The sequence below is a fragment of the Oenanthe melanoleuca genome, chromosome 7, assembly GCF_029582105.1.
Source record: "Oenanthe melanoleuca isolate GR-GAL-2019-014 chromosome 7, OMel1.0, whole genome shotgun sequence".
NCBI classification, from domain to species: Eukaryota; Metazoa; Chordata; class Aves; order Passeriformes; family Muscicapidae; genus Oenanthe; species Oenanthe melanoleuca.
Window position 1 is genome coordinate 10848793 of NC_079341.1, and position 26865 is coordinate 10875657.

Below are 26865 nucleotides of genomic sequence, written 5' to 3' on the forward strand. Positions count from 1 at the left end.
TAACTCCAGGCAAGACAGTACAAAGTCTGTTAAAGATTTAACTGAGAAAAGCATTCGCCTTCTGCAAATAAGAAATTTGGATTTGAGGCTGCAAGCTACTGTCTGCAGCTATTGCTTATTCAGAGCTCTAATATGTTGCAGAGATGGAAGATAGTGAAAATTTTGTCAAGGTACAGGTACTCAAAAGCCTGTCTTCGTTTCAGTGCTGGCATCTTTTCAGCCATGGGCAGGGGTGACATTGCTCAGCACTGTCTGCACCTGCCTGCAGAGCAGCATCTTCCATCTGTGCTGTCAGACTGCTCTGCTTAGTTGGCTCTGATGGTTTCAGGGGCCCCCAGTGAGTTACATCAGAGATGGACTTTGTCCAGGGATTCAGCCTTCATTTGAATTTACCACCTCCCCACCCAGAAGCTAGGCTCTGAGGTTATTTTAGGAGTGTATGTGTATGTGTAATGATTCTCATGTGTTTGCCTCAGCAGGGTCTGATGGACTGCTGTGCTCTTTTCTTTATTTCCCATCTTTGGCATAATGAATTGTAGCCACAATTGCATGAAGCCATCTACGAAGTAATTTTTTCCAATAGTGACTTTTTTTCCAAAAGGTTACAGACTACTCTGCTGCTCACTGTTTACTTAAAGAGAAAGAATGTAGCCACATATGTTCACATATATAAACCATAACTGGTCTGATATTGTACTGTGTACAATGCCTTTTTAAAAATAAGTAAAAACAGACCAGCACACAGCTTCAAAAGCTGAGTGTACAAGGGAGGAGGAAAAAAAGCTGAGATTCTTGTTTCAGGTTTTTTACCAAGTATTGTGAGTACTGTACAGCAAATAAATGGGTAACTTGTTTGAAGTTTCTGCCCAACCAGGACATAACTAACTGATAAAAGTGAAACCCTGTTGTAAACATTTGGAAAGACGGTGATACTGACGTGAGATCCCCTGTACAGTGTAACTGAAGCACATCTAGCTCCAGTGTTTCTGAACAGGGCAGGAATGGCTTTGTAAAATCCTGCTTGGCTGGTGATTTCTGAAGGAAATAGGTCACAGACTCTTGATGGTCTTCTTGCTAAGAAGTCTATAGCTCTCAAGATAACCTCAGTACCTAGCAGAATGGGCTTTCTCTCTTCCTGCCAAAGGAGGCATGGCTTTCAAATTAGCGCGAATCACACCGGTAAATGATTTCTGAGCCCAGTTATGACACCCTTGTTCCAAAGACTGAGGAGGACATGACATTTCCAGCTATCCTGCTCTCACTCCAGGACTCTCAAGTAATTTGGCTACTGTGGTTCCAGGGACCTGGCAGAAGTTTTTTTCCCTGTAAAAACTTGCTAGAGTGATTGCTACAGTTTTAGTTTAAATTACAGAACATGAGAGGGACTGTGCAGAAAAACATTGGGTTATGAATAAAACACTGAGCAGAGATGTGCAGGAGAATAAGCCATAAAATATTGTAAAGGAGTAACACGGGCTAAATGTGGCAAGTAACAGGGAGGAAGCTCACCGTGGTGTTTGCATACATTCAGCAAAATTTGGTGTTGATTTTTCAGAGCCTGACCTGTACCCCAACCGTGGTTATAAACATGGTCTATTCCATGCATTATGTGATGCTCAGGGGACATAAACCTTGCAACCCCAGGATCCTTGATGTTCTTGTGAAAGGTTCTGAAATATCTGATTGCTCTTCTGGTAATCCACAAGTGATCTGCACATGCAGACCTTGCTGCTTACATAATAGTATTCTCCTGTGAATTCTTATGGTTTGCTAGTAAAAGTACATCATGTCACGTTAAAGAAAAGGGAGGAAGGTTAGAGGAGCAAGTAGGTGACGTAATACAGGTCAGTAATTAATTTTCTATTTCTGTTTTCCCAAGAGTTATATATGTGTGTTGAGCTATGCTAAGTACATGGATGTTGTTGCAAGTATATATGAGCGTATCAGTGACCAAAGAAGTATGCAAAAAATTATCTTCACTAGGTCCATGTGCCCTGGCAATAGTGTGTGTGCATTTCCTGCTAAATGTTTATCTTACTGTATCTGTGTTTACTTAGAAGGCTTAATGTGTGCTTTGAAGCTATGGGGCTGCATTTGTGCTTGCTTCCCTAACCAAGGACTATGTGGCAGACAAGCAAACAAGCTCATTAATGAAATCTGCTGAAGGGAATCTAACACATTTATATCCTCTGAGTACTCCTCTTCCTCTGGATTGAAGGGTTGTGCTGTTGATAGTGAAATGATGCACATGGATAGAGGATGATCAGTTAAAATCCATTTGGAGTAACTGATAAGGCTAAAGAATTCTTGCTTTGAGTGACAATGTAATTTAATGGTAAACAGAGAGGAGTCTGTTGTTGAACTGGGAACTATGCAAAGAAGATTGTTTGGTGATGGGCACTGTCCTTGCGGGGTAGCTGTAAACTTACTGAATTAAGATTATCTTTGTTTCTTCTGAAGACCTGAGAACAGGATGTGTAACTAGCGTAGGATTCTTAAAAATAGTAGAGAAGAATGTGTCCTTCAGATAACCCTCAAAACTCACTGAAGGACAAAGGGCTCTTCTACACACCAAGGCCAAAAATACTGAATTTTAAGAATAGTTTCTACCCTAGCTGCTGCCAATGACCTGTGCTGTTGGACTCTGTAAGATTCTTGATTGTTTTGTCCTTTTTCTGATTTATGCACTATGCTTTCCTCTGGTGTGTTTACTCTGAGTTGTTCACCACACAGAATTCCTTGTACCTAAATAATACAGGTTGAGGCTCCTTCAGAGCTCTTGGTTATCTCTCTGGCTGTAAGAAAATTCACTGGAAAATTAGGCCCATTGAACCTGAACCATTCTTTTTCTGAGCCCAGGGCTTTTCTCCTCTGGTTGCTGTTCCTGGTAGATGTACTCTTTTGCTGTTTTTTAAGGGTTTTCTAAGAGGACAAAATACTTAGAAAAGCAAGCATAACACTTCCCTTACTCTGCTGTGAGTATTATGACAGAGAATGTAACAAGAAAAATATGTGTCCATTTAGGGAAATAAAAAAGGCAGGCATCTAGCAGGAATCCATTTGAGCTTACAAGAATACAGAAAGAATTTCTGATTTGAAACAGGAGTAATTGTGCTGACAGAGGGAGACTCACTTATTATACCCAACTAGTTATCATGTGATTTTATTATTTTATAAAATCTTATTCACAAGTGTATGCAATATCATACTGAAAAATTAATCCTTTAGTTCCTCTATGTTATGTGCTTAATGACATTAAAAATGCAAAAGATTGTGTGAAATAGAAAATAACTTAAAGTAGAAAACCAAACAAGGCTTATGGTGTCAGCCAAAGTCCACCAAATTCACTTGTGTGATTTGTATCAGGCCCAAAATCACTAAATGAAATTTATAGATTATCAATGTGATCATTTCTGATTATCAACATGTTCATTTGCTTGCTGACTTTCTAATGGAGGAGTAGATTTTTCCAACAAATTTTAAAACTGACATCATCATTTTAAAAGAGGGAAATAAGAACCTCAGATTGCACATTGATTTCTGAATATACAATGCTACATAAACATTTGAAATCACTGAATGTCAATGCACATGCTTAGAAAGTAAAGCATTTTTAAAGATAATTGATCTGCTGTCAAATTGGAAGAAATTTCCAGAAATGCTTTTAGTGAAAAATAATAAATAGTGGATGAAGAACACTTCAGAAGTGTACCATTCTTATTCCACATTATAAGCTGTAGTTGGAAAAACCTGTCAAAACAAATCTGATTTCTGTAAATGTAAACCAGCCACCTCATGACACATTTTTCAACTGCAGTTTGCAATTAAATCACAGACCCAAGTGAAAAGACTGATTTAATAGTAATGTAACCCAGGTTACACGGCAGTCAGGAGATTCACAATGCTCTGTGCTGTGTGATATGATGTGGGTTTAACAACTTGGAGAAATCCAGCTTGAAATAAAGTGTGAGCACTGCTGGATGCTCTTCTGGATGTGTGCATCTGTGACCTTTGCAGCAGTTTTGCTGGAGGACAGTCAGTTATTCAGCTGCTGTAAATCTACCACATTCCAAAACAATCAGTGTATCTGCATTCTTTAGCACAAGCTGATACTCCCTCTCAGAAGATACTGCATTATCTTACCCTGATGCTAGCAGCAAAAACATGTAAATCAATTTACTAAATTTATTAAGGGGAGTAGACTCACAAAAAAGCCTGCTAGATCACATCCTGTAAAATTAACTTCAGCTTAACTGGAAAAAAATAGATTACTGTTTTCTAGAATGGACACTTAGCAGTAGATTATGGTATTCATATTTGGATGGTTCTGAAAAATGCTGAGAATTGAGTTCTCCTACTCATATGTGCTGAAAAGGCACTAAAAGCTATGACTCTGCTTTCTGTTCCAAAATCTCATTACCCAGTAGGACATGCAGGAGATATCCCTCTGAGCTATGGTGAGCCCACCCATTGTGCCCTGGCCTGAGACCACCTGTGGTTCAGTGAGCAGAGCAGTCGGCTATGAATGCAAAATGCTCTAGCTTGAGTGTGATCTGTGTTGACATGCCATGAAGCAATCCACTGGTTCCACCAAAATGTTTATGGTGCAACCAGTGGGAGTTCTCCCATCAGCCAGGTATGGAGTGACCCCACTGCTGGGAGCTGGAGAGGGAGGGAAGCTTTGGGGCACAAAGCTGCTGCACCAGAAAACAGAAGGATTTACTGGTTGTGATGCTACTTGTTTGGGTATGGGATTAGCATAATCTGTCATATGGTGTCAATTCTTCCATTTATAATAGGTTGCAATTATGAAATACTCTCATTTTGAATTATATATAAAATTAATTTGGTTTCTATCGTAAGTACCTCTCCAAGCTTATCTTTGAATTTCATTATAATTCATAGCTTTCTCCTAAGGTAGCCCCAAACTAATCAGTGCTTTACAAGCTAATCAGCTCATACTGTCACAAGTGGCATAATGCAAGTAATTATGCTTTAATTCAACTTCTAAACAAGAAGGAGAAAAAAAATCAGATTGAACAAAAAGAGGCTTATCATGAACTCATGAATTGATAATCATGCTTAATGGAGGGTCTCTGGGAAAAGATGTGGTTAAATCTCTTGCCTGTGACCTTTCCATTGGGTATGGTAAAAAAATAAGAACATGTGTGTTGACCCAGCCAGCAGCCAAGAACCTGTTATCTCCAGCATCTTCTCCTAATCAAATCTGTTATCACTTTCACGTATTAATAAGACATCTTTTCTCTCTTAGACAATCTAACTATTAATTTTGTATGTCCTGCTTCTCTATTTCACCTGTACATTCAAGTGAAAGGACAAAGAGTTTCCCTAAAAATGCATAATTTTCACAGTAAGTGAGGATTCCCAGGACCCATTCTTCATTGTGTTATTGTATCCTGATAAACACATCAACAATAATTGTCTTTGTCTAATATTTCTATCAAGACCTGCAAGGAAAGGTGATACAAGCACCAACAGTTTTTCTAGAAAAAATAGCTTTTAGTAGGCCTTTGTTTTAGAATAATGCTTCTGTGGTTTGGGTGGTAATTCAACAGGACAGAAAGAGAGAACCTCTATAACCTCACCAGACAAGTCAGGTGAGAGGGGAACCCTTTGAGAGGGGAAAGGGAAGTAGTCAAAGTTCAACCATTTTATCAAAACCAGATGATATAGTGCCTACTCTGTGTCAGAAATCACAAGCCAAGTATACCTTCTTTTCCTGGAAAATAAACCAATATCAAACCAGAAGCTTCATCTTGTTTAGCACTGGAAGGAATTATTTCTAACTTGGGCCCATAAGGCTGCTTAGAAATCAGTCAGTAGTTCAGCTAGAACTTGTGTTGCATTAGAACTGGTGTTTGAAGAATAGATGGATTAGATTTCACTTGAATATTTGCCTTTGCCATTTTGCAGAAATAATGGAAGGCATAAAAGGCTAAATCAGGATAAGACTCAGACACACACAGTCTTTCAGTTCTGCAGTTTCACTTTCTTGGAAATGAAATTGAGATCCATATGAAAGTACAGGGTTGTAAATGGGAAAACCTTTCTATTTCATTGGACTGAGTCTAGTGTAATACTCAAGATTTTTTAATTTGCAAAGAAATTCTGCATGATATTGGATTTTTCGATTTTATTCTTTTTAGAATTTACCTATTATTTAAACTAACAAAACTCTAGCTATCTGATGGGACTGAAATACAGGTATTTACAAGCAGTTAAACTAAATACATATTTGTTTAATATATAGTGTCCTTTGGTAATGAGTTCCATCAGTTTAAGTCCCAGAGATTAGCAGGATTTAAATATCATTAAAATGCAGATGGAAAAATCAACTGTTACATTGCTTTTTAAGATTAGGTGATATATTCCTGAACTATATAACTGGAGGATACAACTGCTCAGTTAACCAGACTAGAAATGGGAGAGCTTGGTTTGCTCTCCAGGAGTGTGTGATGTACCTGAATGTGAAATGGGCTCCCTAAGTGCCACAGAACTGAACACCAGCCTCAACCTGCTGCCTTCAGCAAGGAGCTGGAGGCTGGCCCAGGCTGCCTGCCAAAGGTAAGCGGCTACATTTATGTCTTAGGGTTTTATAATAGACACATATGTAGGTAAAGTGCTCCTGAAACTGTGGTATTGGACATGGAAGGATTCTTGAACTGGGTAAAGAAATTCCAGGTGGGTGCTGTTCTGCCTGTAGTGATAGTTGCAGTAAATGCAAACACTGAAGTTAGGGTTTTTTTCCCCCTTTAATGCAAGGTAAGCTCTGTGAAAGCACAGTATTAAATAAAGTGCCTCTTCTAACCAGCACCTGACCCCAGCCAGCAGCTGCTGACACTCCCTGAAGCAGCTCCTCATAGTGGGGAGAAAATAGGAAACCAGAAATTGAGAGAATTCTGCAGTGGAGATAAAAAACAATTTCATAGTGGAAGAAAAGAATGGGGTGGGGAGAAACAAGTGAGGCAAAGGAGATGGCACCACCTCCCACAGGCAGAGCAGTGCCCAGCCAGTCTCTAGGCATCCACTTGAAGCCAAAACACCCCTCCATCTTTTTCTTCTTCCAGTTTTTACTTCTGCATTTGAGGATACCTCACATGAAATGTCCCTTGGGTCACTCTGAGTCCCAGCTGTGTCCCATCCCACCCTCAGCCTGGCTGTGGGGGTGTTGTGGGAAACAGAGGTGGCCTTGACACTGTGCAAGCACAGCTCAGCAGTAGCCAAAACACTGGTGTGTTGTCAGCAGTGTTGGAGCCACAGACCCAAAACACAGCACTGTGTGGCCTGCTGTGAAGAAAGTTAACTCCATCCCAGTCAGACCCACCACAACCCCAAATCATACTTTTTTTGTTTGTTTGTTTTTGTTTGCCTTTGTATATCCTAGTTTAAATTTCAGATTTTCGATTTTCTTTGAAATCATTTTCTCACTGTAGAGACATAGAATACTCAGTTTTCTGCAGGTGGTTGCCACATATCATTGCTGCTGAGGCTTCTTGGGCTATTCAGCTATGTTATCACCTCTGTCCTGTTTTTCACACTGACACCTATATTTGCTTATGTTACAAGCAAAATCTGTTTTTCTTAGCCTGGCACTCTTCTTGGTATTCCTGGCAGGTGTTCACAGGTTTTTCAAAACCATTCCTTTAGGACTAATAGAAAAAGTTATTAACTCTCATTGTTCAATCACCAAATATCTTTTGAATTTTTCTTTTTTATGATTGCTTTTTTACCCAACACTTCCAAATCATCTCTGTTATGACAGACATCTGCCCCTATCTTGGTAGATCATGGCCTTTGCAGGCACATAGAACATTCTCACTTCATTCCAGTTGTCAAAATCATTATTGTGAGATTCTGGGGCAATGCTGCATCCCCATTACAGTTTACTGCTAGACAAAGTGTGTCTAGTTTTTAATCAAATTGCTGGGTATAATGCCTACCTCTAGACTTTGTGTCACTGCATATTTGCATATACTCTGAATTTTTCTTGGAGCCATTGTGAGCAATTTACTTTTGCCTTCACTATCATCTTTCCCTATGACTAGAACCCACTTAATTCCTTCAGATGATCAATGTCTTTATTAAAATTGACATCCCACATCCATCCTCATCTTTGCACAACAGTTCTTTCAGGTTACTGGTTTGGAGCAGCTGGATGCCAATTTCACTCCCTAATTCACAGTGCTAAGGAGCCTTTGTAACCCTTATTTGCCTGCAGGAACAACCCCAACCTTGTACTGACCCACTTCTAACTCGTACTCTGCTGCAATCTCCTTGCCCAGCTTCAGATGTTCCTTGTGGCTGATTCCATCTTCTCAGGTCAGTTTATAATCTTCCTCTACAGCTTTTCTGCCTTTCTTTTCACATTTTTAGGTTTAAAAAAAATTTACAATGTTCTGTTCTCACATGGAGTGAAATTAGTTGTACAATTTGCCCCCTTCACCTGCAAAGATACTACAAATGCTTGCTGGATCTGGGGAAAGGAAGTCTTTTGATCTCTTTTCATTTTCTTGGCATCTATGGCTCCAGACTTTTGAGCTTCTCCCAAGACTTCTCTCTGAGAAGAAAACACTAAAAATGTTCCAAATGTCATCACCTTTAGAAGAAATGTAACATTCCAGTAATTTTAAAATGTTTAAAATTCAGAACTACTAGTGATATTATCCAAGGGTTTTGTATATTGTCTTTAATGTAATTTGCACTGCAGAATAGACAACAGTGAAGTTCTTCAACCAAATGTAATTGAAAAAGTACTCCAGGAAAAGAGGAAGATCATTGCAGAGGGATCATGAATCTTTTGGCAGCGATGACACTGTTGACTGATAAATTAGTATAAATATGTTAAAATCTAATGGGGGTTGATTTTGATAGATTTGATTGTTGCTGTTTATATATGTACTTTTTTGGGTGTGTATATAAAGTAGGTCACTAATTTCTGTGAGAATTATACAAAGAACTCGAGTCTAGGGAGGTTGGGATAGTGTAAAAGCTAAGAAAATACAGCTAATGAGATAAAGTGAGGAAAGGGAATTCTTAGTCCAAAAAAAGGAAAAATAACATGGAGATAAAAATGAAAATATAGAAATAGTTCTAAGAAGAACAGTGATAAGTTGTCCTTCCACCGGGCATGGGAAATTAATTTAATATACAGCAAGGAAAACAGAAGTTTGATAACAAGAAAGATTTTTTTGATTATGCAGACTTTGAAATGCTGGAGTTTTGAAGGAGGCTGAGGAACTTTCCTCAGCAATGTTGAACACACACCTGCCAGGATGGGCTAAGTATGTTCAGGCATTCTCTTCTGCATCCCATCTATTTTCATACACTAACTTGATTTTTAATACTACAGTAAAGGCAAGATTTTTCCCACTTTTGTTCACTCAGAAAGCTGATTCTTAATACTTAATGTGTAAGTAATAACAAGACTATAAACCTTTTGCTTTTCTAAATTTTTAAATTATTTTTTCTATTTTTTAAAATATTTTTCACTTAGGGGCACATCACACCTTTCCCCATTTGGTTCAGTTTTGTTCACTCTCACAATTTTATTATGATTTTAGCACTATGTTATATTTTTTTTCGAGTTCCAGCTCCTTGACAGCTATGACCAGGTGAAATGTTGCTTCTGATTCTTCAAAACTAGTAAAAAAATTATTTGTCATGGGAATGTTTGACTAAACAGCAAACACTCAAAAAAAATCAAAGGTAAACAAATTATTTCTGAGAGATATTACTGTTTGAAAACAAACCCATGCATTTGGGTATGCCTGAACTACAATTTTTAAGCAGACAGTGCTGAGCCTGTCTAGACTATGCTGAGTTATTTTAATTTTAATATACTTCCCCAGTGTTTCAGATAGGAGAGCTGAGTGGCACTTACATGACTCCTTGCTTCAGTTCCTACATAGCAAACAGGAAATGTTTTTGTGTAAATGGCAAAAGTGCTGGATTTTGTTAAAGCAAGTGAAAAGACTTTCAGAACAAGAACTTTGGAAATGAAGAGAACTTTATACTGATATAAGTTGCTTTCATTGAAATCTTTGGATAACTTACTGCTAAGAGCAGCTCTTTGATTTACATAATTTGGCTTTTTAATTTGTATATTTTTTGTAAGTATTGCAAATTATTATGAAATATTTCTGCCCTGCATATGAGCAAACCCCAAGCTTTCTATATTTGACTGTTACCTGTGACTATATGTAATAGTCATAATTTTTTTTTTTTAATTTTTTAAGTACAAGTTTTAGGTAGATTCAGAAATTTATTTTGCACTTCTGACAATATTTTTCTGATTTATTTTACTGATGGTTTTGAAAATATGTGTCCTCTGCTTTGCAAGAATTTCTGAATCCTGGATTTCTTTTGGTCTCTAGACTAAGAAAAAAAATGCAAGAAATAATTATTCAGTAATTAATATATATTTAACATGTTCAGGAATTGGGGATAAAATTCTCCCTCAAAGTCAATTGCCTTTAAAGGGATTAAATCCTGAAGCTGAGTTGTTTCCTTTCCTAGGATTCAACTGCAAGTAAGTTTTCTTTACGAGCTTCAGTTACCTTAGGCTGAAATATTATAATGCTCACACAACTTGTTAAAGTTCTTTTGAAGTTTGCAGAAGTGGAATTTAAAAGATCTCCAGTCTGGCCCAGTGTTTCTCCAGATGATGCCTTTGAGTAGCCACCGAGATCATAACACAGTTTAGGCTTGCCCTCTTTCAAACTCTGGCAGCCACAGAGTAAAATCAGCCAGGATTAAGAAATTATCCTTCATCTCCCATGGTCTCTTAGACTTTAATGTTTCAGTTCTTCAAGGGGCTGAGGAGCCTGGCCTTGATCCAGGCAACTATTTGGATTTTAGGAGTTGTCACCCATAAAAGGGACACACTTGGGCACTGTTTACCATTTCCCTTGTTCAAACCCTGAAAGATTAAGATCTTCATCCTGATCATTACCACCATGCCAGGAGGAAGGTGCCCAAGCTGCACAGTCCTGGAAACTGGGAGACTTTAGTGGAGAAGCTACACTGCCCACTTTCATTCTTGTCACACTCTTTCTTAACCATCAGTTACTGACTGTGACTGAGAAATGAGACACTGAGGTCAGATTTCTGATATGTCCCTGTCCACTGGTGTTAAAAAGTTCAAGTTTTCTTTCCTGGCTGAAATGCCACTTCCTCAGCTGACAGGAGGTGTGTCTCCTCATCTTTAAAATGTAGAAATGAGCATACTTTACTTTACTAAACAAATAATACCTGAAAACCAGAAGATTGACAAATATGCTGTTAGTCCTGGTGTTGCAAACTGCTGAGTTGGCAGGGAACAGAGGATGAAATCTTAGTGGCAATAATGGCAGTGGGCCCCTTATTTTTCCTGCATTATTTTCCTGGGACCAAGTGTTTTAGATGATTGGTTCAGAATTTTACTGCCCTTATCTTTTAACTGTTATCTTAACTCTTAGCTTATCTTTTAACTCTTCTATTCCAAATAAAAAAAAATTGGAATAAATATTTTAATAAAACATACTTAGTAGGAGATGTGAAATGCTGAAAGAACTAATCTTGTAGGTATGGAGAAAACACTCAGTACTCTGAACCACTTCCAGGTTATTCTTAATGCCAGTCCCATATGTCTGATATGATGGGAAAAGAACTTGTCTTAAAAGAAGTTGCTGGTTTATGAATATTCTTAGAATATGTGTTTTTCCAAATGCCATTTCTGGAGTGATTATTCTAATTATTGTTACATACAGTTCAGAAACTGGCAATAAATATAACTGAAGTGAAAAATTTATTCAAGAGCCTTCATAGAAACTTCTTGGTTCATTCAACTATCACATGAGCTGGTTGGCTAGCAATAAATCACACTTTTTAAGTGACAGTTGAAAATCTTTCATTTGGATTGATACTCGGGCAAGAGTAAAAGATGTCAGGAAACATTAAATTGAATTGATGACATAAAATTGTTCATAATGGGTGAAATTTGCAGGTCCTTCCTTGGTTTTTGATTCAGTGCTCTGCTTTAACAGAAGCTGAATAAACGTTAAGTAACAACTGATTCTGAACCTCACAAAGTGACCCAGTAATACTTACCACTTATGTTGTGCTCTAAACTTTCAGAGCTCTTCTGTGGGTCAAATTTGGAACACAAAGGGGCTATTGAAGTGAGCATGATTTGGTCAATTAACCTGTTAAATGTTTGCGTGCAAGGCAGTCAGAGCCCGCTGTGGTTTTGGAGAGAGGTTACTCAGATCCAGCAAGTTACACTATGCTGAGAATCCCATAGAGGTTGTATCCAAGTAGGGGCCTTATTGGACCCCTGCTCCTTGTGGAATAATAAATCACATGGAACTTTTTCAACTGGAAAAACATATTAACTTGTCTGCTACTCCAGCTGGAGAGAATAAAATCATAATGTTTTATGATAAATTGCATATATTTCTTGTATATGTACCATTTGTGAGACATTTTTTCCCTGAAGTTGAAACCACAATGACACATATAAATGGGTTTTTATAGTGCAACATCCATGGAGACTGGAAGAATATTAAGGATTAATTAAAAGCATAAGTCACCAAAGTTGATTAGAATGCAAACTAGGTCTAATTTCATGCAGGATCCATTAAAGGCAGCCAAGGTTGTAGCAGAGAGACAAAAAGACTGAAGAGCTGCTATATTTAGATGAAAAAAATACACTAAAGGCAAGAATCCCACAGATGGGAGATGAAGGGTCAAAGTGACAAAGGCAATAGGAAGCACAAACCAGAGTGGGGAATACTGTTGCTGGATTTCAGTCACACTGAAGACTTTTCTGAGGTGACTCACCAGAGCAAGCCAAGCATATTTGGTCAGAATTGCTGAGTGTCTGGAATTCTGCTTTCATGGAGGCAGAAGTGCCCTACTGGTTTTTGCATGGGCAGTCTGTGTAGGTCTCACACCCCTGTCCAGTAGGCAAGATAGAGGCAGAGTGCTAACAGTGGCCCAAGCAAAATCAGTTTTGTGTGCCAGTAGTATTCCTATTGCCAACTATTCCCATTTCTAGCTGGTGTGAATCGTCCACTGTTCTTTCTCCTGGTGCTCCCTGAATATAGCCTGTGACTATAGCTGACTCAGAAGTGAAGAAAGTTTTTTGCTTATACCAGGTGAAGAGATGTATATACACACTTTTTGTTTAAATTGTGAGATTGTGACCAGCAGGCCATAAGTATTTCTCATTCAAAAATCAGCATGACATGATTTGGTTTGTTTTTAATAAAATTTTTCATATAATTCCTGTGTTGTGGGTATTAGCAATTACCATGGTGCTTTCCCCTTTCTCTAAAGCTTTCTACGTGCTAATAGCAGCTTCATTTATTAATTTCTAGCACCATCTGACTCACTGTAGTTACTGGTTTGATGGATTGCAATCAGGACTTTGCAGCTTTGCAATAACAATCAATGCTGAGCATGACAAATTGTATCATCCTGAACCCATATTTGGCTAACTGCCAGCATTTCATCTCACTTGACCACTGTGTAGCTTTAGATCTTTTTAATCACAACACTTCGTAGCCATTTGTTGGTACCTCTGGAACAAGTATCAGAACTGCACTTTACTGTACTTGAAAGTCCCACATTAGATGTTATTGTAAATCTGAAGTTTTCTCCCTTTGGAGAGGTATTTTAGAGGAAATATGTGTAGGCTTGTCTTTTCTTGATTGCTTTTTGTTTGGGGCTTTGTTCTTAGAAATGCAGCTGTTCCTCTATATAATTTAGTTTAAATTAACAACTGCTTCCTAGCCTGTTTTATTACAGCTCAGTACTTCTGGGACTTAAGGTTTGATATTGCACGTAGTCAAGTTTGCAATTATTAATTTACAGCTGTTACAGAAATACAGATACACAGCAACTATTTATTGAGGCCCTCTTCATTAGTTCTCATGGAGAATATAAAACTTTGGGAATTTCAATACCAATATAAGTGCTATCAAATCTCCAAAGTCCTAGGGAACTTATGGGTAGGCAAGGGTGAACCCTTTAAATACTGAAGCAAGATCTATATAATAGAAAATATCAATTATATTCTCCCACTGTTGTGTGGACATTACCCATCCTTTTGAAAGCTATGTTAGACATGTCTCCTCTCCTTCAGCTTTCTGGTTTTAACAAAAAGATAAATTCTGTGGGTTTGACTGGCAAAATTGCCAAGCTTCTTCAGGTAGGTGCAAATTTAGTCCCCACTGAGGAAGTTATTTGCACTTCTGCTTGGTATTTATAGTCTAATTTAATGAGGTGTAGGAGAGAGGAGAGTGCTATGAAACTCAGCTCAGCAGCTTCAACATTTATTTATTCCCATGGAATATTCTCTTCTGTGGCTCTTGAAGGTCTTTCCAATAAGTGAAGTTCATAGAAATGATGCATATTATTTTTCTGTCGTTAATTCAGACTTTAGAGTTGTGAAGTTACACCATTCAGTTTGTGGTTTGTAAGGATGAAGGTAAAGTTTTTGAACTGTGCCTGCAAAACAATGTCATCTGTAACTGTAAGACTTAATACTGCTGCAGCTAATAAGTGTTGGATGTGGCATGGGAGCTGTGGGAATGATGGGGAACTCCACATAAATTTTCCACTATTTTTTTCAGTGTTGAATATCCAGTTTGGAGTTCAAGTGGAGTAATTTTTGCAGCCGTAAGCAGTGATGCAGACTGAGAAGTAGCTTTTTTAACATAAAAAAACCTGTTCTACTTCAAAGAGTTTACTTAAACTGGGAATCAAATGGCATAACTACTGCAGCCTGCAGCCTCACTCTATCCCCTTTCTTGATTCCTTTTTGTCTGCCTCTGTTCCTGTGCGGATATTAACTCTTACTTTGCTGCAGACAAAACACAGCTTACAGTGTTTGTGACATAACGGGGGGAACAGCTAAATACTTTGTTATTTTGTGGTCAGCTCAGCAGGATAAACTTGGATTACATGGCAGGTTTTGCAAGAGGGAACAGGTTGTTCAGGTAACTGTCTCCCAAGACCTACATGAGCAAACTACACTGTTGGGTGGAGAAGACCATGTGGATCTTTCATGATGTTCACACACACACAATCTGAACCCCCTGTCCAAAAGAGTAAGACTTGCTGCATTTTGCTTCCCCTGCATCTCTCTCTCTTCTCAACCTCTCAGTTGTTTCCAGCTTGTTTGTGTCAGAGTTCTGTTTCACTAAGCCTTGCTTTCCTGCCTTCTATATCTCATCCAAATTCTACTCAGGAATGGTGGGAGAGCTCCTATGGATTGTTCATCCATGAAGTTTTGGTGGAGGGATTTTCTAATGTCACAGTGACTCCTTAATTTTTTGACCTTTTTGGAGCCAGATAAAGAGCCTGAACCAGCTAGGAAGTGATCATATTCCTTAGGTAATTTGTCTGTGGCATTCTTTCCCTTCATTTTTCATTCTTTAGGAAAGCTCTGAAGTGTCAGAGTAAACCAGAAAATGCAATTCTGATGCCCTAGCAGCTTCCTCCTGCACCAGCTGTCATATTAATATTGATAACCTGTTGGATATGCAGATGTGAAGTGTAATGATGGCTGGCATATTACATGTTCTTGACTACTCCTTTGGTGCACTCCACTTACTGTTTTCCACACGTTCCTGATGAACTTCTTGTAATTTCACTGCACTTGTTCCTTCTTGGCAATCATAGGTATCCTGTAGGCAGCAGCAGTATGCTGATCCCTACACTTGTCTGTGAGCAGCAAAAGAAAGATGCAGGTAGTTTTTTGGCCACATTTTACCCAGAAAATGCTTGATCTGAGTCTTGTTTGATTATTTTTATGCACGTTGAACTGCAAACAGCATTCTCAGCCTCCTAATGTTCAGTCAGCCTTATGAAACCACAGCCTTTTGTTCCACCTTCATATCAGATTGAGCTTTTAGGACACAATGCAGAATCTGGCCTCAGACATTAGTTCCTGTTAAGATTCTGTATTTGGAAGCGAACTGTCAGTTCTGAGGGAAGAATGGGGCAGAACAAAATGGTCTTTGCCTTGCTGCCATGGTAATGGCAGTGAAGTGCTGATAAGTAACAATATCCATCTATTGTGAGTTAACTCCTTATGTATTCTTCAGGGAGAAGTACTCTGGCATAGAATAATATCACCTTTCTAATAAAAATTGGATGCCAGCCTAAGGATTAATTAATAAGGGATTATATTATTATATAATAAATTGGGTCACAAATAGTATATGTTCATTACATTTTAGAAGATTTGGGGACCATGACTACAGAAGTATTGTCTGAATTCTGTGACATGCACTAAGGCACTTGTGCAAAGTTGGTGGGTTTTTATACTGCATCTGTATCTATATAGCTCCCTTTTTCAGTTTTGTCTTTTAATGTTATCTCTCTCTTCTCTCAGTGCATAAGCATTCCTTTCTGGTCTTTAAGAGTAGCAGGCTGTATTTGTGCATTAAATCAAGTAACTCCACCTAGATGGATTTTGTTCTTGTTATAGCCAGAGTGCTGTTTTAAGCAGATTTGGTTTTTTTTTTAAATTTTAGGATAACTTTCAACAGGCACTATAAGATGAGTTTCCTGGTGGAGGGCTGTGTTCAGTCCTCACACAGCTTTCCTGTGCAGCCATGGGTGAGGCACTTTGTGAGCTGGAACTTTCTCCTTGTTAAACAGAGGTGCTGCTTTCCTAGTGCAGAGCCCTGGGGACACTTTCCTTTTGCTTTTGAGGAATTTGGCTTCTACATTGTTGAGCTTCCCCTCAGTGTTTTCTGAGATAAACCAAATAAATGCTTGGCAACCTTCCATATTAAACCTTAAGTTACCTTGGTAATTTCTGAATCACATTGCTCACATATTTTCTGTTATGATCACTGGACTTCTAAAGCACCCTGCTGATTGATCAAACCTTGGGGGATATCTTTTAGTTTCTTCTGTATTTACTATATTTTAGTACTTTCCTTTAATTCCCTGTATGCTGTGTAACAACACTAAAACTATATTTTGCAATAAATTGTATTTATTTTTTTCTCCAACTTGATTATATATTTCTGCCTGTTGATCATCCCTTATTTCAAATACCATCAGACACGTCGCTGTATCAACCATAATCCCAACTGCCAAACTCCTGAGTTAGTAGTTAAATCATAATTTAAATGTGCCACTTGTTATTTACATTACTTCCCAGATAAGTTTAATGTTGATCTTGAAACCACAGTTCAAAGCACTCAATACTTCTGCTCACTTTTTCCTTCCAGCTAGAATTGAGCAGACGACTTCTTGATGTGAAGGAGACCAGAGTAATGTCCACATGCAAAGCCAGTCCTTGAGTGGTCCCTATTATGCATGGCTGCCTGTTATATGCATCTTTTCTTTGCACCAATGTGAGTGTCAGTTAAACTCCAATAATTCTTCAAATGGCAGTGGAATACTTTATTATCCTTCGTTAACAGATTTGGTTTAAGAGAGATTGCCTTGATTTCTGTATTTAGTAAATGAGATGGCATTTTTTGCATGGAGATTTTTGTTTGAATTGAGCCTGGCATATTAATAGCAAAAAGCAAATTGTCATCTATAAACTCACCTAGCCCCATGAGAAAAAGTAAAATTGTTGTAAATTATTCTTGATAGCAGAAAGAGGAGTAGGGCAGGGGCTGAAGTAGCATTTTGCACATTGCTTAGAACAGAACTCTTAAGCAGAAATTGGAATCGCTACACTTTTTGTGGAGTTTTTTTTTTTTGTCCAGTGGTGTGAGAGAAAGGATTGTAAATAGTTTCTGCTACAGATCATCTTGCACTGCAAAACTTGGAAGCAGATCCACATCTTCTAGATGTCAATTTTTTCATCTGTCTTTAATTCCCACATGAGATTAATCAGATACTAGGACTGAATCCACTTTAGAGAAGTGGGACAACATTTAGAAAGTAAATAAATAAATTAAAAGTCACTAAACATTGTCACAGAGTTGCAGCATTTGTACACCATACCTTTAAAACTGGAAAAGTTTGCACACTGGACTATGACACAGTACTGAGTTTTCATGTTTTAGAATTACAATTATAAAAAAAGAGAAGGTCTGTTTGGCTAAATTTTGTTCAGTCAATGTATTTTCTTTACCATCAACACTCTGAGTTGATTGTACATCTTTGAAAGTCAAAAGGGAAGAAGTGACTTCCCTGTCAAAAGCAGCTCTCACAGACCCTTGCTTACTTGTGCCTAGAAACACAGGGCTGTTGGTTATAAAATAGACTGTAATGTTCAAAAGCTCTCATTTAGCTGATTTTCTCCTTACAATATCAAGTCCAGACAGAGCACAGCAATCTTCTACCAGCTAATGTGCTACCAGCTAAAGGAAGCTCCCTGTTCTTTTGTTGCTGAAGTTTTGGAGTGGCCCAAGCCCTTTTGGAATATAAAGCTGCTAGATCAGACAGTGGCACAGTGCCTCTGGGTTACTGAGGGTAGTTTTTACAGGCAGGTGCTGCAGGAAAGTAATGCTGTGACAAAGTCCCACTGCACTGGGGATTTTCAGTTTAACTGCAGGCGCCTAAGTCTGTGATCATGGGGCTGCAGGCTCCTGCAGGTCAGGGGGACACCTCCCCTGACAGCCCAGGCCCTGAGGCTGCTGCTTTAGGCACTCAGGTTGGACGTCTGAAGCTAAACAGTGACAGCAGCCTCTTTAGCCCAGGGTCTAGTTCAACCACAGAGCAGGAGTCTACCACAGCTGCTAACAGAGGTACCTCTCTGGCTGTGTCTTTAGAGCTGAGCACATAGCATGGTGCAACTCCTGAAAAAGATGACTATTAACCCACCTTCAATATCCTGGAACTGCAAGGAACTCTTCCAAGCAAACACATTTTAAAAAAATTTTGTTTGGGGTTTTTTTGAGATTGGCTAGTGTTGCTGAGGGTTGTTGGTTTTTGGATGCTCCCTCAGGAGCAGGAGTGCTGTGCCCTCAAACAGTTCCATAACCAAGTACAGAATGTTTTTTTTTCTTCCTATGATTTTCCACCTACTGATGAGTTAAGAGCTTGTGCAAAAAGAAGCAGAGAGAGGACCAAATATACCAAGCCTCATTTTGCTCACCCAGAATCTGCTGTTTTGCAGACTGCTCTTCTCTAGAGTCCTGGGAAACACAGTGAGGAAGAGGATGAGATTGCTCACCCTGTGTGTTGCTCAAGCAAGAATGGCTGCCAAAGTCAGAGTCAGAATCCCAGGACCTGATATATATGGTGTATTGTTAGCTGTGTTTGTTTTGGGAGCTTTTGGTAATTTTTCTTCTAGGTTTTTGTCTCTCCATTTAATTATCCTTTTCATTACTGATTTCCTGACTTAATCTGAATGTGCATAAATCTCCGCCACAGATTTATCATCTCTATAGAAAAGCGCTTTCAGAGTGGTTGTGCAGCTTCCCAGAGAAGGGACACTGTTGGAAAATGAAGCTTTCAGATTCAACAATAAGCCCACTATTATGCTGATTTTTGCCAAGCTTTCCCTCACTTTTCTCCCATTTACTACAAGAGTGAGCTCAAGGCTTCTTTTTGTTTGTTTTTGAACTTCAGTCATTCTTAAGTGTTTACCACCCTGCTCAAGTCCACTCACTCTGAAACATCAGACACTACAAGATATGGCTGTGTTGCTTCTGGAATCAGAAAATGCTCAGGTTCTTTTTTTCAGATGCATGTTTCTCTGAAGGTTTTAACCAGCCTCGTTGCCAATCTTAAAACAAAAATTAAAAATAAAAATATTTCTTAGAATATTGCACTCTGATTGTCATAGTCCTTTGGAGGCTTTGTATTTTTAACCAAATGTAGGATCTCAAATTGATTATCTTAGATATAAATAATGTCATTGCAAAACAGATTTTTGTTTATATAGTATATAGTCTGCATGCTCATAAGCATTTAATCAAATTCAGGTCTTGTCTGAACAAACATAATGGCCATTGACTTATGTGTGAGTTGTGCATTATTCTTCCTGAATTTGACCTGCTTTGAGAGCTAAAAAAGATGCTGTCTTTCATTTTATTGCTTGAGATGACACAGGCAAGTGGAGATGCTTTTCTATTTCTAAATTTTTCCTGAATGTTGAATACAACTTTCTGCTGGTAACATGTAGGAAGCCAACCTCTCTAGGGTTTTGGTCCACTGTGACTGTCAGAATTTTTTATAGTTATCATGAATTTTCTTTTTCTCTTCTTTTCATGCTTACGCTCTATATAATGCTCTTAGGGATTCCACCCAGGTCCCTTGAAAGGATCCTCTGTCTTTTCTTTGCTTGGCTGCTTTCTCATAAGCCAAGCATGTAAACATCTATCTCCTGAAGATATATTCCTGTTAATCACTTCTGGTGCCTCCCTTTGAACTTCTTTCCGCTAACATTCCAGTTTTTAACTGCTGCTAACAAAAGCCAGGATAAAACGTTATTATCAGTCCTTCTCCTGGCTTAAAAGACCCTTGTTATATTTATGCCCTAGATTAGCAACTGCTGCACAACATGTAATTTTCTGTTTTCTGTATCTTCTCTCTCAGATCTGTTGCCAGACCACTATGACTGTACTACTTTATTTCCAAATTTTTGTGTTGAATCAATTTTCCCTTGTTGTGAGCCAGAAACAGTTTTGAGCCAGGGGAATTTCAATTGATTTATTTTGTTGCCAATTTAAAAAAAACTCTTAATGGCTGATTCTGATATTGAAACCAACCGACTAATACATATTTAGAGAAACACACCTCAGCTCCCATCCAGACACCTCTCCTCCCTGCTCCATGGTCTCCTATTGCTGCTGCACATGGCACACAGTCCCTTTGGGGAGGCAACAGACCTCACCAAATAGCAGGAGATGAGGCTTTGTAGTATGCATTGGGCAGGACTCAGAAAACCTGTGCTTTATTTCTGCAGCTGAGAAGTTCTCAGCACCATTCCTTTCTCTGCTACTGTCTCTTATCTGCAGTGAGGAAAAAGGCAGTGACCTGCTTCAGGCAGTACTTCAAAACTGATTGCCAAGAAGCAGTCCAAGAGGATGTGGTGTTACTGGTGCAACGGAAGTGTTGGAGTCTGTCAGTCTTGTGGGAGCAGTAGGTGTTCGAAGGAGATAAAGGTGAAAAATATATCCCTAGGTAATTGTCCTATTACCTTTGCTTTCATTTGGTCCTGTTCCATTCCTAGCCCCAAGACTAATCAAGTAGGACCAGATATTGAACCTATATCATATGTGAGGGGTGTTTTACCTCTTCAGAAACAGTGACTTTACAAAGGCTGTGTTGTGACATCCCTCTGGATTACTGCAATTCATTATCTGATGTTAGAGTATGACATGTCGCTTTTCAAGGTCCTCTTCATGACAGGTCACCAGGTGCTGGAGCTTCAATAACAACTGGATCTCAGTTAAAAAGTCTTTAAAGAATGGGGAGTGTGGTGTGGTATTTTTAACCCAGGTCATTTCAGTGGTCTGGACTGTGTGTAGGTTTCAAAAACTGAATAGAATAACAGATGACAGTGCCAGGATGGAGTCAGGGAGGCTGCAAGTGAGCAAGAAATCATTCAGGCACCTTTCCTGCCAAAGTTGCTACACTGTGCAGTTACACTTGGAGCATCTCTTAATCTTTGTCATATAGACTGAGGTCTGGAAATTCCTTTCTTCTTCTGCAGATGGCAAACTGAAGCCAGGAGAAATCAAATGAGTTGTCTGGGATCACATCAGAAATACGACCATGGTTGTGCAGGAAATACAGTGACCTAAGGATTTAATGCAAAATCCAAAGTTGGTGCTTTGAGCAGGTCATTCTCACTTCTAATATAGCCCAAATGTTCCAGCTGGGATGCTTAATTGTTGTTGCTTATTATTTTACCTTTATCAATTACTAACCTCTACATAGAAAGTGAACTGCAACGTGTGTTAACCATAAGGCTCATAATGATATTTGGCATAAGCAGAAAATGAGAACTAAACTCTGGGCAGCTGGTGTCCTCTTTTTGCAAATGTAAGCTCAGCATACAGTCAAATATGCTGCAAGTCAATGCAGATTTGCACATTTGCTGCAAAAAATTAAAAAGCTGGTGGAGTAATGCTAAAATTATTTCAGTGATGCTGTAGAATCTGTGTCACCTTGTCTGGAAATCACCTTCTAGATATTGGCCATTATTCCCTAGGAAAAAAAGGTTGACAAATGTTGCATCAGTCTCTGTGTGAAGAGCTCCTGTTGCCTGAAGATTTGTTTGAGGCAGCCATTCATGACCCCCACAGCAAAACATACATTATCCCTTTTATGTTCCCATTTCAGCCTCTACTTTCAGTTGCTGTGGATGGCAATTTCCTTGTGCCAGCTTTTGCATGCACCTGAAGGCTTCCCAAAGCTGTTAGTCCTCTTCTATTTGTTTACAGCTGCCTAGTACTTATTGTAGTTTTTTTTCACTTGTGTTTAGAACCCAGAAAACTCCCCCTCAAAACTGACAATAAACACCATTTCTCACAAGCGCAGCAGTTGAAAAAAAAAACCCCTCAGCAATTAATTTCAGTGAACACAGAGTACAAAAACTTTATTGGAAAATACATTAAAAAGTAGACCACTTAATTTTTGTTTAACTTCTCTAAACAGATTTACAGTTCATCTTAAGTAATTAACTTTAAGTTACTACTTTTTCAAAAGTCAGAAGTAAAGATCTGGAATGAAGTTTCAGTTGAGGTTTTTCTTCCTGCCACGCTGTCACACAAAAAACCTAAGCTATTTCTGGCAGTTCTTATTTTTAGATTGTTCTTCATATACCATTTACCGTCACTGAAATTAATGAGAAAATAAAAGGAGTGACCTTTGCCTAGGCACATACAGTTTATGCATGAGCTAAACAGCAGGATCCTTTTTCATTCTTCTTTTTCCCACATTCTCTTTCTCCTTGTTCTCCCCCATCCAAATATAATTTGTAAAGCCTTTAGAGCCTTTCATCCTGTGTGTTTCCACTGTGTTCCTTTAGATGAATCTCAGGTCCCTGATTCACATCTATTCTCTTGTGCTGAAAGGTCAGTGGCACCCTTGTTTTATGAATATAATCCACCACTGTCCTGAACTTCAGAATCATTTCCAGAACTCCCTGGTGAAATTCATACAGCTCAGGGCGCAGGCAAATGTTAGCATTATTGTAAAGAGCACTCTCCCTACATAAATACAAGCCAGGACATTCCAAATTACATTGTTTAAAATAAACCAGCATTTACTGAAGATCTGAATAGTTGTCCAATTGCAGACATAATTCACAACCTGTGGCCTCACTGTAATATTGACTATGTAATTCAAGCTTTCTGCAGCAGGTGGGCATGTCCATTTGACAGATACTCAACGAAGCCACCGTGCCTGAATAGAGTAGAAGGTGCCCAGGTGAGGTTTCCTGGAGCACCGCTGCTCCCTGCCAGGAGGAAACGCTGCCAGCTCTGCCTGGTTTGCAGGGTGGGTTGGATATGTTCTCATTATAAATTGAACCTTGAATGATTTTCAGTGCAGCAGTTTCAGAATCCTTGGTTGAAAAGAGTAAGGCTCGAGTGTTGCCTCCAAGCTGTGAGGGTGAAAGTTTGTTTCGTGGCTGAGGGGAGGGAGTCAAAGAGAGCTGTGGTATGTCCAAGAAAGTCCCATTTGTGCTAGCTGGAAAAGAGGTATGCAACCATTTTACGAGGGAACACCATGATTTTCCAGTACTTGTGACAGTCATTGCTAACAAAAATGAGAACTGATACGTGTTTGGGTTAAGGGAAATTCTTGTGACAGTGTAAGACACTGTAAGACAATGCTGATAGTAAATCCAGTTTGTAGTTGTTTATGGAATTTTTGGGGGGTTTTGATTTGGGGTTTTTTTTGTTTGTTTTTTCGTTCCAAGTGTACGGTTGTACCTCTGCATTCTAGTGTTTAAATTTAAGTGGATATTTATTGCTTCTTTAATCTTTGCGTTAACAATCCTGACTGTGTTTTACTTGCACCTTTTAGGTGGCATTTTAAAACACTGATTACTGAAAAACTTGTGGTAAATTTTTACATTCTCATTGTTTGCCATGAGTATTGGTAAAGATGTACAGCATCCCAGAATGGGTAAGGTTGGATGGGTCATCTGGACTAATCCCCTGCTCAAGCAGGGTTATCCTAGAGTACAAGGATTGTGTTCAGGTGGTTCTTGAGTATCTCCAAGAGAGAGAAACTCTAAAGCCTCTGGGCAACTGGTTCCCACGCACAGTCACAGCACGGTAAAGAAGTTCTTATGTTCAGGTGGAACTTCTTGTGCATCGGCGCCTCTTGTGCTACTGCTCAGCACCACCGAGATGATGCTCTTAGCACACGCACTCTCCCTCCCCGTTTAAATATTTATACACATTAATGAAGTACCCTCTCGGTCACTCTTCTCGAGGCTGAAATTCATCTGCTGGCCGTGACGGATGTCGCCTGTTTACTTTCACTTGCGGAGAAGTTCGTGAGTAGTACCTTACACGAGGCCCAGCGCTGTCCTTGCGCGCCGTGGCTGTTCTGTCTGTGCGTGGCAAGCGGGGTACAGTAAATCCTGTGCCCGCGGCCGCAGCCAGCCCCTGGGGCCGGGGGGCCACTCTCGCCCCTCACAGCTGCCCCGGCCCCGCAGTGCTGCGGCAGCGGCGCCTCCGGCGGGCCCGTCCCGCCGCTCCCGCCCGGCGGCGCCCCCGGCCCCGAGCCCAGAGCCCCGAGCCCAGCCCGGGGCGGGCCGGGGGCGGTGCTGCCGCGCGGGGCGGGGCGCGAGGCGTGTCCGCGGGAGGGCGGCGGTGCCACGGCCGCCACCGGCCCCAGCCCCTCCTCGGCCTCCGCCGCGGCCGCACCAGGTAAGGCGCCGCCGCCGCGTCCCCTCAGCGGCACCTGCGCGGGGCGGCGGGGGGGCCGCCGGGAGTTCGGAGCCGAGGGGTGCGGCTGCCGCGGTGCCCCACCCGCTGCTCTGTCGCCTCGGGTCCCGGCGCCGAGCCCCGGCTGCGGGTGGGCCCCTCCTGGCGGCGCGGGGACGGCGGCCAGGCCGGCCCCGTTCCCTGGACCCCGCCTGGCGTGCGCCGGGACCCGCTCCGGCAGCGCCCGGGAGCCGCTCGCCGCCGCTCCCCCTCGGCCGCCGCTCCGGAGCCGAGGCGGGGCTGGGCAGGGCTGGGCTGGGCTGTTCAAGGCTATTCGGTAACAGCCTGGGCCATAAATGATTAACTGCGCGCCCGGGGAGCCGGGTGTCGCCGAGCGTGGCCGCCCGTGCCCGGCGCGCTGAGCCTGGAGCGTTCGGTCCCGAACCGCCGCCGGGGGCTCCGGCACGGCTGTGAGCGCTGCCGCCGCGCCGCAAGGTAGGCACGGAGCTTGCGGTGCCTCCGCTGCTCTTCCGGCATGAAGCCACCCGTTTGGCGTTCTTCTTTATCTCTGCCGAGGGAAAAGACCGCCAAGATGATAGTGGGGGGGGTTTGGTACTGATTTTGTGCTTGGTTTAGGGTTTGTTGGGTTTTTTAAGTTTCTGTTGCCTTTTTTACTATGCATAAAAAAAGAATTAGTAGGTATGGAAATCGTTGATAAGCAGTGGCAGCTGGCAGTACTCTTTTATTCTCTCTCAGAATGCAATGCCTCCTTTGTTGAGCTGTAAATTAATAGTGTAATCTCCTTCCCCACCCTCAGCCTCATCACTTGGAGATGTGAATCACTTGTACTACCAGATTTGTTTTCTCTAACAGAACTAAGAGGCACCACAGAAAATCCATCTGTTTCATTCCAGGTCACATTCCACTGGATTGATTTGGTTGATTTCAGCTTGAAAATGTGCTCTAAGGCAACTAATGATCTGTGGGAATTTTTTTTTTTTTTGGTTAACATTTAAATTTGAACTACCAGCGTATGCAAGAGGAATTTTTCTTCTGTTTCTTTGAGCTCTTGATGCAGTTATATTTTCCAAAACATGGTGATTCAAGAAGGTAAACTAAAACTTTCTACGCAGAAAGGGGAAAAGGCTGCTGCATTTAGAATGTAAGGTTAGCTAGGAATGTATTTGCACTGTCCATGAAAGAAATCCTGGATAGCAACCTGTTGAATGCCACTAACTAGTGTCCTCAAGCTGCTGTGATCAGGACACGGTGCCCTTGCCACAGTTGTTTCTGTGAGTGCAGTCAAACTGTGCAAATGCAGAATGATTTCCAGGTCAGAACAGGTTGATGAATTTAGTGAGGCGCCATCACAAACTGCTGGAGCTGAACACTGCTACTAGGCTGTGAGTGTTCTCCCACTAATTGTGCTAGGGAAGTGGAAGGAGTTTGGCCCTTTGAGAACAGCAGGATCTGTTAAATGTAATGAGACACTAATCAAGATAAGGCTTGTACTGTGTCAGGTGCTGTATAACTGTGTAAGGAGGTAAGGTCACAACTCGGGAAATTTACTGCATAAAAGAGTGCTATGATTAAGATGAATTAAGCTAAGTACCCTTCAGAATGTCCTCAGGGTTATCCTTAAGTGAAGGGTCTGTTTCCACAGTCCTTTTGCCCAGGCAGATGCCTGAGAAGAAATGTGCTTGAGAATTATTGTTTTGTCTGACATACAGTAATGAGCCTAAAGATTGAGCACAAGCATCTTTCTGTGTTGAAAGAGGTTTGGTTCTGAATGTGGATCAGTTATTCTTATCTAGTCCTTCTTGCTGAAAGAAAAGGAAACAAGGCTATGTCAGGACACCTTCCTGCTATTTCCCGAATTTTAAGGAAATGCTTGTCTGGAACTGAAATTGATTCAGGCCTGTTTTTAAGAGAAAGTACAAAGTTTCCAGTGGCCTACAATGTGTTTTATATTTTCTTCAAGTTTTTCTCTAGCAATCATGGGAGTACTAAACCTGTGTTTGTCAGCAGTTGTAGACAGCCTGTGTTTGGT

General features: G+C 40.4%; 1 protein-coding gene across 8 annotated transcripts in view; it reads left to right on the forward strand.

Moving 5' to 3' along the window:
• Nucleotides 1-24720: 24720 nt before the first annotated feature.
• Nucleotides 24721-26865, forward strand: part of SPATS2L (spermatogenesis associated serine rich 2 like) — a 78114-nt gene continuing 75969 nt past the window's right edge. For 2 of the 8 annotated variants that reach the window (XM_056496932.1, XM_056496934.1), the window contains exon 1: nucleotides 24721-24818. The gene's annotated coding sequence lies outside the window, so the exon portion shown is untranslated. Of the gene's footprint in view, nucleotides 24819-24901; nucleotides 25311-26865 lie in introns of those variants that run through there. The other 6 variants (XM_056496924.1, XM_056496928.1, XM_056496926.1 and 3 more) reach the window with 5 other exon arrangements.